The 13,453-nt window shown below is 34.1% G+C and overlaps 16 non-coding genes across 16 annotated transcripts; all 16 read right to left on the reverse strand.

The window, feature by feature from the left end:
• Window positions 1–2,398: 2,398 nt before the first annotated feature.
• On the reverse strand, window positions 2,399–2,510 carry trnal-caa. The gene is made up of 2 exons: window positions 2,473–2,510; window positions 2,399–2,444 (listed from the first exon to the last, which is right to left on the reverse strand). It is a non-coding gene; the product is annotated as a tRNA-Leu (tRNA).
• A 350-nt stretch (window positions 2,511–2,860) lies between these two features.
• Window positions 2,861–2,972, reverse strand: trnal-caa. The gene is made up of 2 exons: window positions 2,935–2,972; window positions 2,861–2,906 (listed from the first exon to the last, which is right to left on the reverse strand). It is a non-coding gene; the product is annotated as a tRNA-Leu (tRNA).
• Window positions 2,973–3,318: 346 nt separating this feature from the next.
• trnal-caa lies at window positions 3,319–3,430 on the reverse strand. The gene is made up of 2 exons: window positions 3,393–3,430; window positions 3,319–3,364 (listed from the first exon to the last, which is right to left on the reverse strand). It is a non-coding gene; the product is annotated as a tRNA-Leu (tRNA).
• A 347-nt stretch (window positions 3,431–3,777) lies between these two features.
• Window positions 3,778–3,889, reverse strand: trnal-caa. Its single transcript has 2 exons — window positions 3,852–3,889; window positions 3,778–3,823 (listed from the first exon to the last, which is right to left on the reverse strand). It is a non-coding gene; the product is annotated as a tRNA-Leu (tRNA).
• A 1,267-nt stretch (window positions 3,890–5,156) lies between these two features.
• On the reverse strand, window positions 5,157–5,269 carry trnal-caa. Its single transcript has 2 exons — window positions 5,232–5,269; window positions 5,157–5,202 (listed from the first exon to the last, which is right to left on the reverse strand). It is a non-coding gene; the product is annotated as a tRNA-Leu (tRNA).
• Window positions 5,270–6,534: 1,265 nt separating this feature from the next.
• Window positions 6,535–6,646, reverse strand: trnal-caa. Its single transcript has 2 exons — window positions 6,609–6,646; window positions 6,535–6,580 (listed from the first exon to the last, which is right to left on the reverse strand). It is a non-coding gene; the product is annotated as a tRNA-Leu (tRNA).
• Window positions 6,647–6,992: 346 nt separating this feature from the next.
• trnal-caa lies at window positions 6,993–7,104 on the reverse strand. The gene is made up of 2 exons: window positions 7,067–7,104; window positions 6,993–7,038 (listed from the first exon to the last, which is right to left on the reverse strand). It is a non-coding gene; the product is annotated as a tRNA-Leu (tRNA).
• Window positions 7,105–7,740: 636 nt separating this feature from the next.
• Window positions 7,741–7,852, reverse strand: trnal-caa. The gene is made up of 2 exons: window positions 7,815–7,852; window positions 7,741–7,786 (listed from the first exon to the last, which is right to left on the reverse strand). It is a non-coding gene; the product is annotated as a tRNA-Leu (tRNA).
• Window positions 7,853–8,409: 557 nt separating this feature from the next.
• On the reverse strand, window positions 8,410–8,521 carry trnal-caa. The gene is made up of 2 exons: window positions 8,484–8,521; window positions 8,410–8,455 (listed from the first exon to the last, which is right to left on the reverse strand). It is a non-coding gene; the product is annotated as a tRNA-Leu (tRNA).
• Window positions 8,522–8,907: 386 nt separating this feature from the next.
• Window positions 8,908–9,019, reverse strand: trnal-caa. The gene is made up of 2 exons: window positions 8,982–9,019; window positions 8,908–8,953 (listed from the first exon to the last, which is right to left on the reverse strand). It is a non-coding gene; the product is annotated as a tRNA-Leu (tRNA).
• A 1,080-nt stretch (window positions 9,020–10,099) lies between these two features.
• Window positions 10,100–10,211, reverse strand: trnal-caa. Its single transcript has 2 exons — window positions 10,174–10,211; window positions 10,100–10,145 (listed from the first exon to the last, which is right to left on the reverse strand). It is a non-coding gene; the product is annotated as a tRNA-Leu (tRNA).
• A 356-nt stretch (window positions 10,212–10,567) lies between these two features.
• Window positions 10,568–10,679, reverse strand: trnal-caa. Its single transcript has 2 exons — window positions 10,642–10,679; window positions 10,568–10,613 (listed from the first exon to the last, which is right to left on the reverse strand). It is a non-coding gene; the product is annotated as a tRNA-Leu (tRNA).
• Window positions 10,680–11,237: 558 nt separating this feature from the next.
• Window positions 11,238–11,349, reverse strand: trnal-caa. The gene is made up of 2 exons: window positions 11,312–11,349; window positions 11,238–11,283 (listed from the first exon to the last, which is right to left on the reverse strand). It is a non-coding gene; the product is annotated as a tRNA-Leu (tRNA).
• A 451-nt stretch (window positions 11,350–11,800) lies between these two features.
• On the reverse strand, window positions 11,801–11,883 carry trnal-caa. Its single transcript is given in 2 exon segments — window positions 11,801–11,835; window positions 11,846–11,883. It is a non-coding gene; the product is annotated as a tRNA-Leu (tRNA).
• A 557-nt stretch (window positions 11,884–12,440) lies between these two features.
• Window positions 12,441–12,552, reverse strand: trnal-caa. The gene is made up of 2 exons: window positions 12,515–12,552; window positions 12,441–12,486 (listed from the first exon to the last, which is right to left on the reverse strand). It is a non-coding gene; the product is annotated as a tRNA-Leu (tRNA).
• A 277-nt stretch (window positions 12,553–12,829) lies between these two features.
• On the reverse strand, window positions 12,830–12,941 carry trnal-caa. Its single transcript has 2 exons — window positions 12,904–12,941; window positions 12,830–12,875 (listed from the first exon to the last, which is right to left on the reverse strand). It is a non-coding gene; the product is annotated as a tRNA-Leu (tRNA).
• Between the last annotated feature and the right edge of the window lie 512 nt (window positions 12,942–13,453).

A 13,453-nucleotide genomic window follows, 5' to 3' on the forward strand; every position in this document is an offset into this window, starting at 1 on the left:
AATACATTTGTAATAGTTGTATTAGAAGTAATAAATAACTATGGGATTACATACTCTTCTGATGCTTGAGTAGGGCCCTGGACACGATAACCTTCGATCTCGTCGTTGGGGTCTGGTTCGTCCGGTCTAAGCAGGTCCTCATCGTCTGATTCAGAGTCAATGGGGATACATGGAGTCCAACTTTCATCTGTTACAATTAATAATGCCTCTGTAACTGTATATTTGTTACTAGAGCCTGCCATATTTGAATAAACTTTACGTTTTCCCTCCGAAATTCTAGTGTTGTTGTGCGCTCTGCGTAACTGTGCGTAATGCAGCAAGTCAACTAATATGAGACAATGAGGTGCGCACTTGGATATTTCAACAACCGTTTGGTCGATTTTGATATGTGACCCCTCTATCGAAAGCTCTGGATCAGTAGAATGAAATGAGAACAATGACAAATCACGGGGATTGCATCATATATCCAGAAGCTGGCGACAAAAAAGTGCCTGTTGTTTTTGAACCAAACTACTGACTTCATCTTCAAACACATTGTTGGCCATGTAAAACGATGGAAACTCATTGAAATCGACTCGGAATGAGAGAGAGACCCTAGAGTATCTTTTCAATTAGTTTTATTCGATCAGACACTACTTTTGGTGACAGAAACAACAAAGGTAAGAAGCAGTTTGTTGTTGTGATAAAAAAAATGGAAGTTTGTTATTGACGTTCTTTGATTAATAGTTTAGTGAGTGTTGGTCATAGAGGAACACGGCTATCACTGTTGGAATCTATGAGGTAGCAGCTTTTGAATGGTGTTTCGTTTGTGTAGATAGGTTGAGAAAAATACGTTATCTGTCTACGAATATACGGGCATGAACGGTTCCAAAATATAGTACTGGTTTTGCTATATGCTAATATATTTGCTTGGAGTCTGAATATTATTTCATTTGTGCAACAACAGTTTAGCTAGATTCAGAGTTGAGACGCTTCTCGTTCCAGTAGTGTATAATATTCAGGTATTTACACATGTTTAAAAACCGTACTATTTGAACCCATGCCTCCTATCGGAGACCAGAATACCCCTATCTCTAGGAAGGCTGCTCACCTTGAGTCTGGCGCCTTAGACCACTCGGCCATCCTGACAACTGTATGAGCATCTATTTATATTTTATTTTTTTACTTTTCTGTAACATGAAGTCTGAACTGTAGGTTGGATACAAGCGGGACTTTAGCAACAAAGAATAGAATAAGAAAAAATGCTAAAACTTAATAAATCATGTATTAAAAAGTATTTTTTTTAAAATGAAATTGCATAAGTGAATTCAAATTTAGGCAATTCGTGACATATCAAACTATTATTCCAGTTTCATATGTTTTCTTTTCACAGTTGATGACATGTATCAAACTCTTTATCACTGTTATGTTGTTTTCACTTCACGATTTGGAGCAATTCTCTGTGTAGAATAACTTCTACTTTTTTTAGGGAAAAGAAATGTCAGTAGTTGGATTTGAATGCACGCCTCCTATCGGAGACCAGAATACCACTTTATCTAGGAAGGCTGCTCACCTTGAGTCTGGAGCCTTATACCACTCAGCCATCCTGACAAATGTATGAACATCTATTTATTTTCATTTTTTTTACTTTTCTGTAACATGAGGTCTGAACTGTCGGTTGGATACAAGCGGTACTTTAGCAACAAAGAATTGAATATGAAAAAATGCTAAAACTCAATAAATCATATATTAAAAATATTTTTTAAAAAGGAAATTACAGGAGTGAATTTAAATGTAGGCAATTGCTGACATATCAAACTATTATTCCAGTTTCATGTGTTTTCTTTTCACAGTTGATGACATGTATCAAACTCTTAATTACTGTTATTTTGTTTTCACTTCACCATTTGGAGCAATTCTCTGTGTAGAATAACTTCTACTTTTTTTAGGGAAAAGCAATGTCAGACATGGGATTTGAACAAACGCCTCATTTCGGAGACCAGAATACCCATATATGTAGGAAGGCTGCTCACCTTGAGTCTGGCAACTTAGACCACTCGGCCATCCTGACAATTATATGCGCACTAATTTATTTTTAATTTTTTTACTTTTCTGTATCATGAAGTCTGAACTGTAGGTTGGATACCAGCGGGACATTAGCAACAAAGAATTAAATATGAATTATTATTTTTTACTTAATAAATCATATATGAAAAAGTATTTTTTTAAAGGAACTTGCATATGTGAATTCAAATGTAGGCAATTGATGACATATCAAACTATTATTCCAGTTTCATGTGTTTTGTTTTCACAGTTGATGACATGTATCAAACTCTTAATCACTGTTATTTTGTTTTCACTTCACCATTTGGAGCAATTCTCTGTGTAGAATAACTTCTACTTTTTTAGGGAAAAGCGTTGTCAGAAGTGGGATTTGAACCCACGCCTCCTATCGGAGACCAGAATGCTCATATATTTAGGAAGGCTGCTCACCTTGAGTCTGGCGCCTTAGACCACTCGGCCATCCTGACAACTTTAAGAGCATCTATTTATTTTTTATTTTTTTACTTTTCTGTAACATGAAGTCTGAACTGTAGGTTGGATACCAGCGGGACATTAGCAACAAAGAATTAAATATGAATTATTTTTTTTTTACTTAATAAATCATATATGAAAAAGTATTTTTTTTAAAGGAACTTGCATATGTGAATTCAAATGTAGGCAATTGATGACATATCAAACTATTATTCCAGTTTCATGTGTTTTGTTTTCACAGTTGATGACATGTATCAAACTCTTAATCACTGTTATTTTGTTTTCACTTCACCATTTGGAGCAATTCTCTGTGTAGAATAACTTCTACTTTTTTAGGGAAAAGCAATGTCAGAAGTGGGATTTGAACCCACGCCTCCTATCGGAGACCAGAATGCCCATATATTTAGGAAGGCTGCTCACCTTGAGTCTGGCGCCTTAGACCACTCGGCCATCCTGACAACTGTATGAGCAGCCATTTTTTTTTTTTTTTTTTACTTTTCTGTAACATGAAGTCTGAACTGTAGGTTGGATACAAGCGGGACTTTAGCAACAAAGAATTGAATATGAAAAAATGCTAAAACTTAATTAATCATATATTAAAATTTTTCTTTTTAAAGGAAATTGCATAAGTGTATTCAAATGTAGGCACTTGAAGACATATAAACTATTATTCCAGTTTCATGTGTTTTCTTTTCAGAGTTGATGACATGTATCAAACTCTTAATCACTGTTATTTTGTTTTCACTTCACCATTTGGAGCAATTCTCTGTGTAGAATAACTTCTACTTTTTTAGGGAAAAGCATTGTCAGAAGTGGGATTTGAACCCACGCCTCCTATCGGAGACCAGAATGCCCATATATTTAGGAAGGCTGCTCACCTTGAGTCTGGCGCCTTAGACCACTCGGCCATCCTGACAACTGTATGAGCATCCATTTATTTTTTATTTTTTTACTTTTCTGTAACATGAAGTCTGAGCTGTAGGTTGGATACAAGCGGGACTTTAGCAACAAAGAATAGAATAAGAAAAAATGCTAAAACATAATTAATCATATATTAAAATTTATTTTTTTAAAGGAAATTGCATAAGTGTATTCAAATGTAGGCAATTGATGACATATCAAACTATTATTCCAGTTTCATGTGTTTTCTTTTCACAGTTGATGACATGTATCAAACTCTTAATCACTGTTATTTTGTTTTCACTTCACCATTTGGAGCAATTCTCTGTGTAGAATAACTTCTACTTTTTCAGGGAAAAGTGTTGTCAGAAGTGGGATTTGAACCCACGCCTCCTATCGGAGACCAGAATGCTCATATATTTAGGAAGGCTGCTCACCTTGAGTCTGGCGCCTTAGACCACTCGGCCATCCTGACAACTTTAAGAGCATCTATTTATTTTTAATTTTTTTGCTTTTCTGTAACATGAAGTCTGAACTGTAGGTTGGATATTAGCGGGACATTAGCAACAAAGAATTAAATATGAATTTTTTTTTTTTACTTAATAAATCATATATGAAAAAGTATTTTTTTAAAGGAACTTGCATATGTGAATTCAAATGTAGGCAATTGATGACATATCAAACTATTATTCCAGTTTCATGTGTTTTGTTTTCACAGTTGATGACATGTATCAAACTCTTAATCACTGTTATTTTGTTTTCACTTCACCATTTGGAGCAATTCTCTGTGTAGAATAACTTCTACTTTTTTAGGGAAAAGAACTGTCAGATGTGGGATTTGAACCCACACCCCCTATCGGAGACTAGAATGCCCATATATTTAGGAAGGCTGCTCACCTTGAGTCTGGCGCCTTAGACCACTCGGCCATCCTGACAACTGTATGATCATCCATTTTATTTTATTTTTTTTACTTTTCTGTAACATGAAGTCTGAACTGTAAGTTGGATACAAGCGGGACTTTAGCAACTAAGAATAGAATATGTAAAAATGCTAAAACTTAATTAATCATATATTAAAAAGTAAAAAAAAAAAGGAAATTACGTAAGTGAATTCAAATGTAGGCAATTGATGACATATCAAACTATTATTCCAGTTTCATGTGTTTTCTTTTCACAGTTGATGACATGTATCAAACTCTTAATCACTGTTATTTTGTTTTCAATTCACCATTTGGAGCAATTCTCTGTGTAGAATAACTTCTACTTTTTTAGGGAAAAGAACTGTCAGATGTGGGATTTGAACCCACACCCCCTATCGGAGACTAGAATGCCCATATATTTAGGAAGGCTGCTCACCTTGAGTCTGGCGCCTTAGACCACTCGGCCATCCTGACAACTGTATGAGCATCCATTTATTTTTATTTTTTTTACTTTTCTGTAACATGAAGTCTGAACTGTAGGTTGGATAAGAGCGGGACATTAGCAACAAAGAATAGAATATGTAAAAATGCTAAAACTTAATTAATCATATATTAAAACGTTTTTTTAAAAAGGAAATTGCATAAGTGAATTCAAATGTAGGCAATTGATGACATATCAAACTATTATTCCAGTTTCATGTGTTTTCTTTTCACAGTTGATGACATGTATCAAACTCTTAATCACTGTTATTTTGTTTTCACTTCACCATTTGGAGCAATTCTCTGTGTAGATTAACTTCTACATTTTTTAGGGAAAAGTAATGTCAGAAGTGGGATTTGAACCCACGCCTCCTATCGGAGACCAGAATGCCCACTATATTTAGGAAGGCTGCTCACCTTGAGTCTGGCGCCTTAGACCACTCGGCCATCCTGACAACTGTATGAAATCCATTTATTTTTAATTTTTTTACTTTTCTGTAACATGAGGTCTGAACTGTAGGTTGGATACAAGCGGGACTTTAGCAACAAAGAATTGAATAAGAAAAAAATGCTAAAACTTAATAAATCATATATTAAAAAGTATTTTTTTTAAAGGAAATTGCATAAGTGAATTCAAATGTAGGCAATTGATGACATATCAAACTATTATTCCAGTTTCATGTGTTTTCTTTTCACAGTTGATGACATGTATCAAACTCTTAATCACTGTTATTTTGTTTTCACTTCACCATTTGGAGCAATTCTCTGTGTAGAATAACTTCTACTTTTTTTAGGGAAAAGCAATGTCAGAGTGGGATTTGAACCAACGCCTCATATCGGAGACCAGAATGCCCCATATATTTAGGAAGGCTGCTCACCTTGAGTCTGGCGCCTTAGACCACTCGGCCATCCTGACAACTGTATGAAATCCATTTATTTTTAATTTTTTTACTTTTCTGTAACATGAAGTCTGAACTGTAGGTTGGATACAAGCGGGACTTTAGCAACAAAGAATTGAATAAGAAAAAATGCTAAAACTTAATAAATCATATATTAAAAAGTATTTTTTTAAAGGAAATTGCATAAGTGAATTCAAATGTAGGCAATTGATGACATATCAAACTATTATTCCAGTTTCATGTGTTTTCTTTTCACAGTTGATGACATGTATCAAACTCTTAATCACTGTTATTTTGTTTTCAATTCACCATTTGGAGCAATTCTCTGTGTAGAATAACTTCTACTTTTTTAGGGAAAAGAACTGTCAGATGTGGGATTTGAACCCACGCCCCCTATCGGAGACTAGAATGCCCATATATTTAGGAAGGCTGCTCACCTTGAGTCTGGCGCCTTAGACCACTCGGCCATCCTGACAACTGTATGAGATCCATTTTATTTTATTTTTTTTACTTTTCTGTAACATGAAGTCTGAACTGTAGGTTGGATACAAGCGGGACTTTAGCAACTAAGAATAGAATATGTAAAAATGCTAAAACTTAATTAATCATATATTAAAAAGTTTAAAAAAAAAAGAAATTACGTAAGTGAATTCAAATGTAGGCAATTGATGACATATCAAACTATTATTCCAGTTTCATGTGTTTTGTTTTCACAGTTGATGACATGTATCAAACTCTTAATCACTGTTATTTTGTTTTCACTTCACCATTTGGAGCAATTCTCTGTGTAGAATAACTTCTACTTTTTTAGGGAAAAGCGTCGTCAGAAGTGGGATTTGAACCCACGCCTCCTATCGGAGACCAGAATGCTCATATATTTAGGAAGGCTGCTCACCTTGAGTCTGGCGCCTTAGACCACTCGGCCATCCTGACAACTTTAAGAGCATCTATTTATTTTTTATTTTTTTACTTTTCTGTAACATGAAGTCTGAACTGCAGGTTGGATACAAGCGGGACTTTAGCAACAAAGAATTGAATATGAAAAAATGCTAAAACATAATTAATCATATATTAAAATTTTTCTTTTTAAAGGAAATTGCATAAGTGTATTCAAATGTAGGCACTTGAAGACATATAAACTATTATTCCAGTTTCATGTGTTTTCTTTTCAGAGTTGATGACATGTATCAAACTCTTAATCACTGTTATTTTGTTTTCACTACACCATTTGGAGCAATTCTCTGTGTAGAATAACTTCTACTTTTTTAGGGAAAAGCATTGTCAGAAGTGGGATTTGAACCCACGCCTCCTATCAGAGACCAGAATGACCATATATTTAGTAAGGCTGCTCACCTTGAGTCTGGCGCCTTAGACCACTCGGCCATCCTGACAACTGTAAGAGCATCTATTTATTTTTTATTTTTTTACTTTTCTGTAACATGAAGTCTGAGCTGTAGGTTGGATACAAGCGGTACTTTAGCAACAAAGAATAGAATAAGAAAAAATGCTAAAACATAATTAATCATATATTAAAATTTATTTTTTAAAAGGAAATTGCATAAGTGTATTCAAATGTAGGCACTTGAAGACATATCAAACTATTATTCCAGTTTCATGTGTTTTCTTTTCACAGTTGATGACATGTATCAAACTCTTAATCACTGTTATTTTGTTTTCACTTCACCATTTGGAGCAATTCTCTGTGTAGAATAACTTCTACTTTTTTTTGGGAAAAGCAATGTCAGAAGTGGAATATGAACCCACGCCTTCTATCGGAGACCAGAATGACCATATATTTAGGAAGGCTGCTCACCTTGAGTCTGGCGCCTTAGACCACTCGGCCATCCTGACAACTGTATGATGTAGGCAATCGATGACATATCAAACTATTATTCCAGTTTCATGCGTTTTCTTTTCACAGTTGATGACATTTATCAAACTCTTAATCACTATTATTTTGTTTTCACTTCACCATTTGGAGCAATTCTCTGTGTAGAATAAATTCTACTTTTTTTAGGGAAAAGAAATGTCAGATGTGGGATTTGAACCCACGCCTTCTATCGGAGACCAGAATGCCCCTATATTTAGGAAGGCTGCTCACCTTGAGTCTGGCGCCTTAGACCACTCGGCCATCCTGACAACTGTATGAAATCCATTTATTTTTAATTTTTTTACTTTTCTGTAACATGAAGTCTGAACTGTAGGTTGGATACAAGCGGGACTTTAGCAACAAAGAATAGAATAAGAAAAAATGCTAAAACTTAATAAATCATATATTAAAAAGTATTTTTTTAAAGGAAATTGCATAAGTGAATTCAAATGTAGGCAATTGATGACATATCAAACTATTATTCCAGTTTCATGTGTTTTCTTTTCACAGTTGATGACATGTATCAAACTCTTAATCACTGTAGGTTGGATACAAGCGGGACTTTAGCAACAAAGAATAGAATAAGAAAAAATGCTAAAACTTAATAAATCATATATTAAAAAGTATTTTTTTAAAGGAAATTGCATAAGTGAATTCAAATATAGGCAATTGATGACATGTCAAACTATTATTCCAGTTTCATGTGTTTTCTTTTCACAGTTGATGACATGTATAAAACTCTTAATAACTGTTATTTTGTTTTCACTTCACCATTTGGAGCAATTCTCTGTGTAGAATAACTTATAATTTTTTGGGAGAAAAGCAATGTCAGAAGTGGGATTTGAACCCACGCCTCCTATCGGAGACCAGAATGCCCCTATATTTAGGAAGGCTGCTCACCTTGAGTCTGGCGCCTTAGACCACTCAGCCATCCTGACAACTGTATGATGTAGGCAATTGATGACATATCAAACTATTATTCCAGTTTCATGTGTTTTCTTTTCACAGTTGATGACATGTATCAAACTCTTAATCACTGTAGGTTGGATACGAGCGGGACTTTAGCAACAAAGAATTGAATATGAAAAAATGCTAAAACTTAATAAATCATATATTAAAAAGTATTTTTTTAAAGGAAATTGCATAAGTGAATTCAAATGTAGGCAATTGATGACATATCAAACTATTATTCCAGTTTCATGTGTTTTCTTTTCACAGTTGATGACATGTATCAAACTCTTAATCACTGTTATATTGTTTTCACTTCACCATTTGGAGCAATTCTCTGTGTAGAATAACTTCTACTTTTTTTAGAGAAAAGCAATGTCAGAAGTGGGATTTGAACCCACGCCTCCTATCGGAGACCAGAATGCCCCTATATTTAGGAAGGCTGCTCACCTTGAGTCTGGCGCCTTAGACCACTCAGCCATCCTGACAACTGTATGATGTAGGCAATTGATGACATATCAAACTATTATTCCAGTTTCATGGGTTTTCTTTTCACAGTTGATGACATTTATTAAACTCTTAATCACTGTTATATTGTTTTCACTTCACCATTTGGAGCAACTCGTGTAGAATAATATTTTTAGAGAAATGCAATGTCAGCAGAGGGATTTGAACCCACTCCTCCTATCGGAGACCAGAATGCCCATATATTTAGGAAGGATGCTCAACTTGAGTCTGGTGCCTTAGAGCACTCGGCCATCCTGACAACTGTATGATGTAGGCAATTGATGACATATCAAACTATTATTCCAGTTTCATGTGTTTTCTTTTCACAGTTGATGACATGTATCAAACTCTGAATCACTGTTATTTTGTTTTCACTTCACCATTTGGAGCAATTCTCTGTGTAGAATAAATTCTACTTTTTTTAGGGAAAAGAACTGTCAGATGTGGGATTTGAAAGGCTGCTCACCTTGAGTCTGGCGCCTTAGACCACTCGGCCATCCTGACAATTGTGTGAAATACATTTTTTTTTTTTTTTTTTACTTATCTGTAACATGAAGTCTGAACTGTAGGCTGGATACAAGCGGGACTTTAGCAACAAAGAATAGAATAAGAAAAAATGCTAAAACTTAATAAATCATATATTAAAAAGTATTTTTTTTAAGGAAATTGCATAAGTGAATTCAAATGTAGGCAATTGATGACATATCAAAATATTATTCCAGTTTCATGTGTTTTCTTTTCACAGTTGATGACATGTATCAAACTCTTAATCACTGTAGGTTGGATACGAGCGGGACTTTAGCAACAAAGAATAGAATATGAAAAAATGCTAAAACTTAATTAATCATATGTTAAAAAGTATTTTTTTAAAGGAAATTACGTAAGTGAATTCAAATGTAGGCAATTGATGACATATCAAACTATTATTCCAGTTTCATGTGTTTTCTTTTCACAGTTGATGACATGTATAAAACGCTTAATAACTGTTATTTTGTTTTCACTTCACCATTTGGAGCAATTCTCTGTGTAGAATAACTTATAATTTTTTGGGATTAAAGCAATGTCAGAAGTGGGATTTGAACCCACGCCTCCTATCGGAGACCAGAATGCCCCTATATTTAGGAAGGCTCCTCACCTTGAGTCTGGCGCCTTAGACCACTCGGCCATCCTGACAACTGTATGAAATACATATCAAATTATTTTTCATGTGTTTTACTTTTCATGTGACATGTAAGTCTTACACTGTAGGTTGGATACAAGCGGGACTTTAGCAACAAAGAATTGAATATGAAAAAATGCTAAAACTTAATAAATCATATATTAAAAAGTATTTTTTAAAGGAAATTGCATAAGTGAATTCAAATGTAGGCAATTGATGACATATCAAACTATTATTCCAGTTTCATGTGTTTTCTTTTCACAGTTGATGACATGTATCAAACTCTTAATCACTGTTATTTTGTTTTCACTTCACCATTTGGAGCAATTCTCTGTGTAGAATAACTTCTACTTTTTTTAGAGAAATGCAATGTCAGAAGTGGGATTTGAACCCACGCCTCCTATCGGAGACCAGAATGCCCATATATTTAGGAAGGCTGCTCACCTTGAGTCTGGCGCCTTAGACCACTCGGCCATCCTGACAACTGTATGAAATCCATTTTTTTTTTACTTTTTTTACTTTTCTGTAACATGAAGTCTGAACTGTAGGTTGGATACAAGCGGGACTTTAGCAACAAAGAATTGAATAAGAAAAAATGCTAAAACTTAATAAATCATATCTTAAAAATTATTTTTTTTAAAGGAAATTGCATAAGTGAATTCAAATGTAGGCAATTGATGACATATCAAACTATTATTCCAGTTTCATGTGTTTTCTTTTCACAGTTGATGACATGTATCAAACTCTTAATCACTGTAGGTTGGATACGAGCGGGACTTTAGCAACAAAGAATTGAATATGAAAAAATGCTAAAACTTAATTAATCATATATTAAAAAGTATTTTTTAAAGGAAATTGCATAAGTGAATTCAAATGTAGGCAATTGATGACATATCAAACTATTATTCCAGTTTCATGTCTTTTCTTTTCACAGTTGATGACATGTATCAAACTCTTAATCACTGTTATATTGTTTTCACTTCACCATTTGGAGCAATTCTATGTGTAGAATAACTTCTACTTTTTTTAGGGAAAAGCAATGTCAGAAGTTGGATTTGAACCAACGCCTCCTATCGGAGACCAGAATGCCCCTATATTTAGGAAGGCTGCTCACCTTGAGTCTGGCGCCTTAGACCACTCAGCCATCCTGACAACTGTATGATGTAGGCAATTGATGACATATCAAACTATTATTCCAGTTTCATGGGTTTTCTTTTCACAGTTGATGACATTTATTAAACTCTTAATCACTGTTATATTGTTTTCACTTCACCATTTGGAGCAACTCGTGTAGAATAACTTCTACTTTTTAGAGAAATGCAATGTCAGCAGTGGGATTTGAACCCACTCTCCTATCGGAGACCAGAATGCCCATATATTTAGGAAGGATGCTCAACTTGAGTCTGTGCCTTAGATACGGCATTGACAACTGTATGATGTAGGCAATTGATGACATATCAAACTATTATTCCAGTTTCATGTGTTTTCTTTTCACAGTTGATGACATGTATCAAACTCTGAATCACTGTTATTTTGTTTTCACTTCACCATTTGGAGCAATTCTCTGTGTAGAATAACTTCTACTTTTTTTAGGGAAAAGAAATGTCAGAAGTGGGATTTGAACCCACGCTTCCACAAGGCTGCTCACCTTGAGTCTGGCGCCTTAGACCACTCGGCCATCCTGACAATTGTGTGAAATACATTTATTTTTATTTTTTTTACTTATCTGTAACATGAAGTCTGAACTGTAGGTTGGATACAAGCGGGACTTTAGCAACAAAGAATATAATAAGATTTTTTTTTTAAACTTAATAAATCATATATTAAAAAGTATTTTTTTTAAGGAAATTGCATAAGTGAATTCAAATGTAGGCAATTGATGACATATCAAACTATTATTCCAGTTTCATGTGTTTTCTTTTCACAGTTGATGACATGTATCAAACTCTTAATCACTGTAGGTTGGATACGAGCGGGACTTTAGCAACAAAGAATTGAATATGAAAAAATGCTAAAACTTAATTAATCATATATTAAAAAGTATTTTTTTAAAGGAAATTACATAAGTGAATTCAAATGTAGGCAATTGATGACATATCAAACTATTATTCCAGTTTCATGTATTTTCTTTTCACAGTTGATGACATGTATCAAACTCTTAATCACTGTTATATTGTTTTCACTTCACCATTTGGAGCAATTCTCTGTGTAGAATAACTTCTACTTTTTTTAGGGAAAAGCAATGTCAGAAGTGGGATTTGAACCAACGCCTCCTATCGGAGACCAGAATGCCCCTATATTTAGGAAGGCTGCTCACCTTGAGTCTGGCGCCTTAGACCACTCGGCCATCCTGACAACTGTATGAAAACTTATTTTTTTTTTTTTAATTTTAAGTAAAATAAAAAAAGAAAGGAATGTTAGAGAAATATGGTATATAAAAAAAAAAAAAAAAAAAAAAAAAATTTATGTAGGCAATTGATGACATATCAAACTATTATTCCAGTTTCATGGGTTTTCTTTTCACAGTTGATGACATTTATTAAACTCTTAATCACTGTTATATTGTTTTCACTTCACCATTTGGAGCAATTCTCTGTGTAGAATAACTTCTACTTTTTTTAGAGAAATGCAATGTCAGCAGTGGGATTTGAACCCACTCCTCCTATCGGAGACCAGAATGCCCATATATTTAGGAAGGATGCTCAACTTGAGTCTGGCGCCTTAGACCACTCGGCCATCCTGACAACTGTATGAAATCCATTTATTTTTTATTTTTTTACTTTTCTGTAACATGAAGTCTGAACTGTAGGTTGGATACAAGCGGGACTTTAGCAACAAAGAATAGAATAAGAAAAAATGCTAAAACTTAATAAATCATATCTTAAAAAGTGTTTTTTTAAAGGAAATTGCATAAGTGAATTCAAATGTAGGCAATTGATGACATATCAAACTATTATTCCAGTTTCATGTGTTTTCTTTTCACAGTTGATGACATGTATCAAACTCTTAATCACTGTAGGTTGGATACGAGCGGGACTTTAGCAACAAAGAATTGAATATGAAAAAATGCTAAAACTTAATTAATCATATATTAAAAAGTATTTTTTAAAGGAAATTGCATACGTGAATTCAAATATAGGCAATTGATGACATATCAAACTATTATTCCAGTTTCATGTCTTTTCTTTTCACAGTTGATGACATGTATCAAACTCTTAATCACTGTTATATTGTTTTCACTTCACCATTTGGAGCA

The sequence above is a fragment of the Coregonus clupeaformis genome, unplaced genomic scaffold (genome assembly GCF_020615455.1).
Source record: "Coregonus clupeaformis isolate EN_2021a unplaced genomic scaffold, ASM2061545v1 scaf0185, whole genome shotgun sequence".
Lineage (NCBI taxonomy): Eukaryota > Metazoa > Chordata > Actinopteri > Salmoniformes > Salmonidae > Coregonus > Coregonus clupeaformis.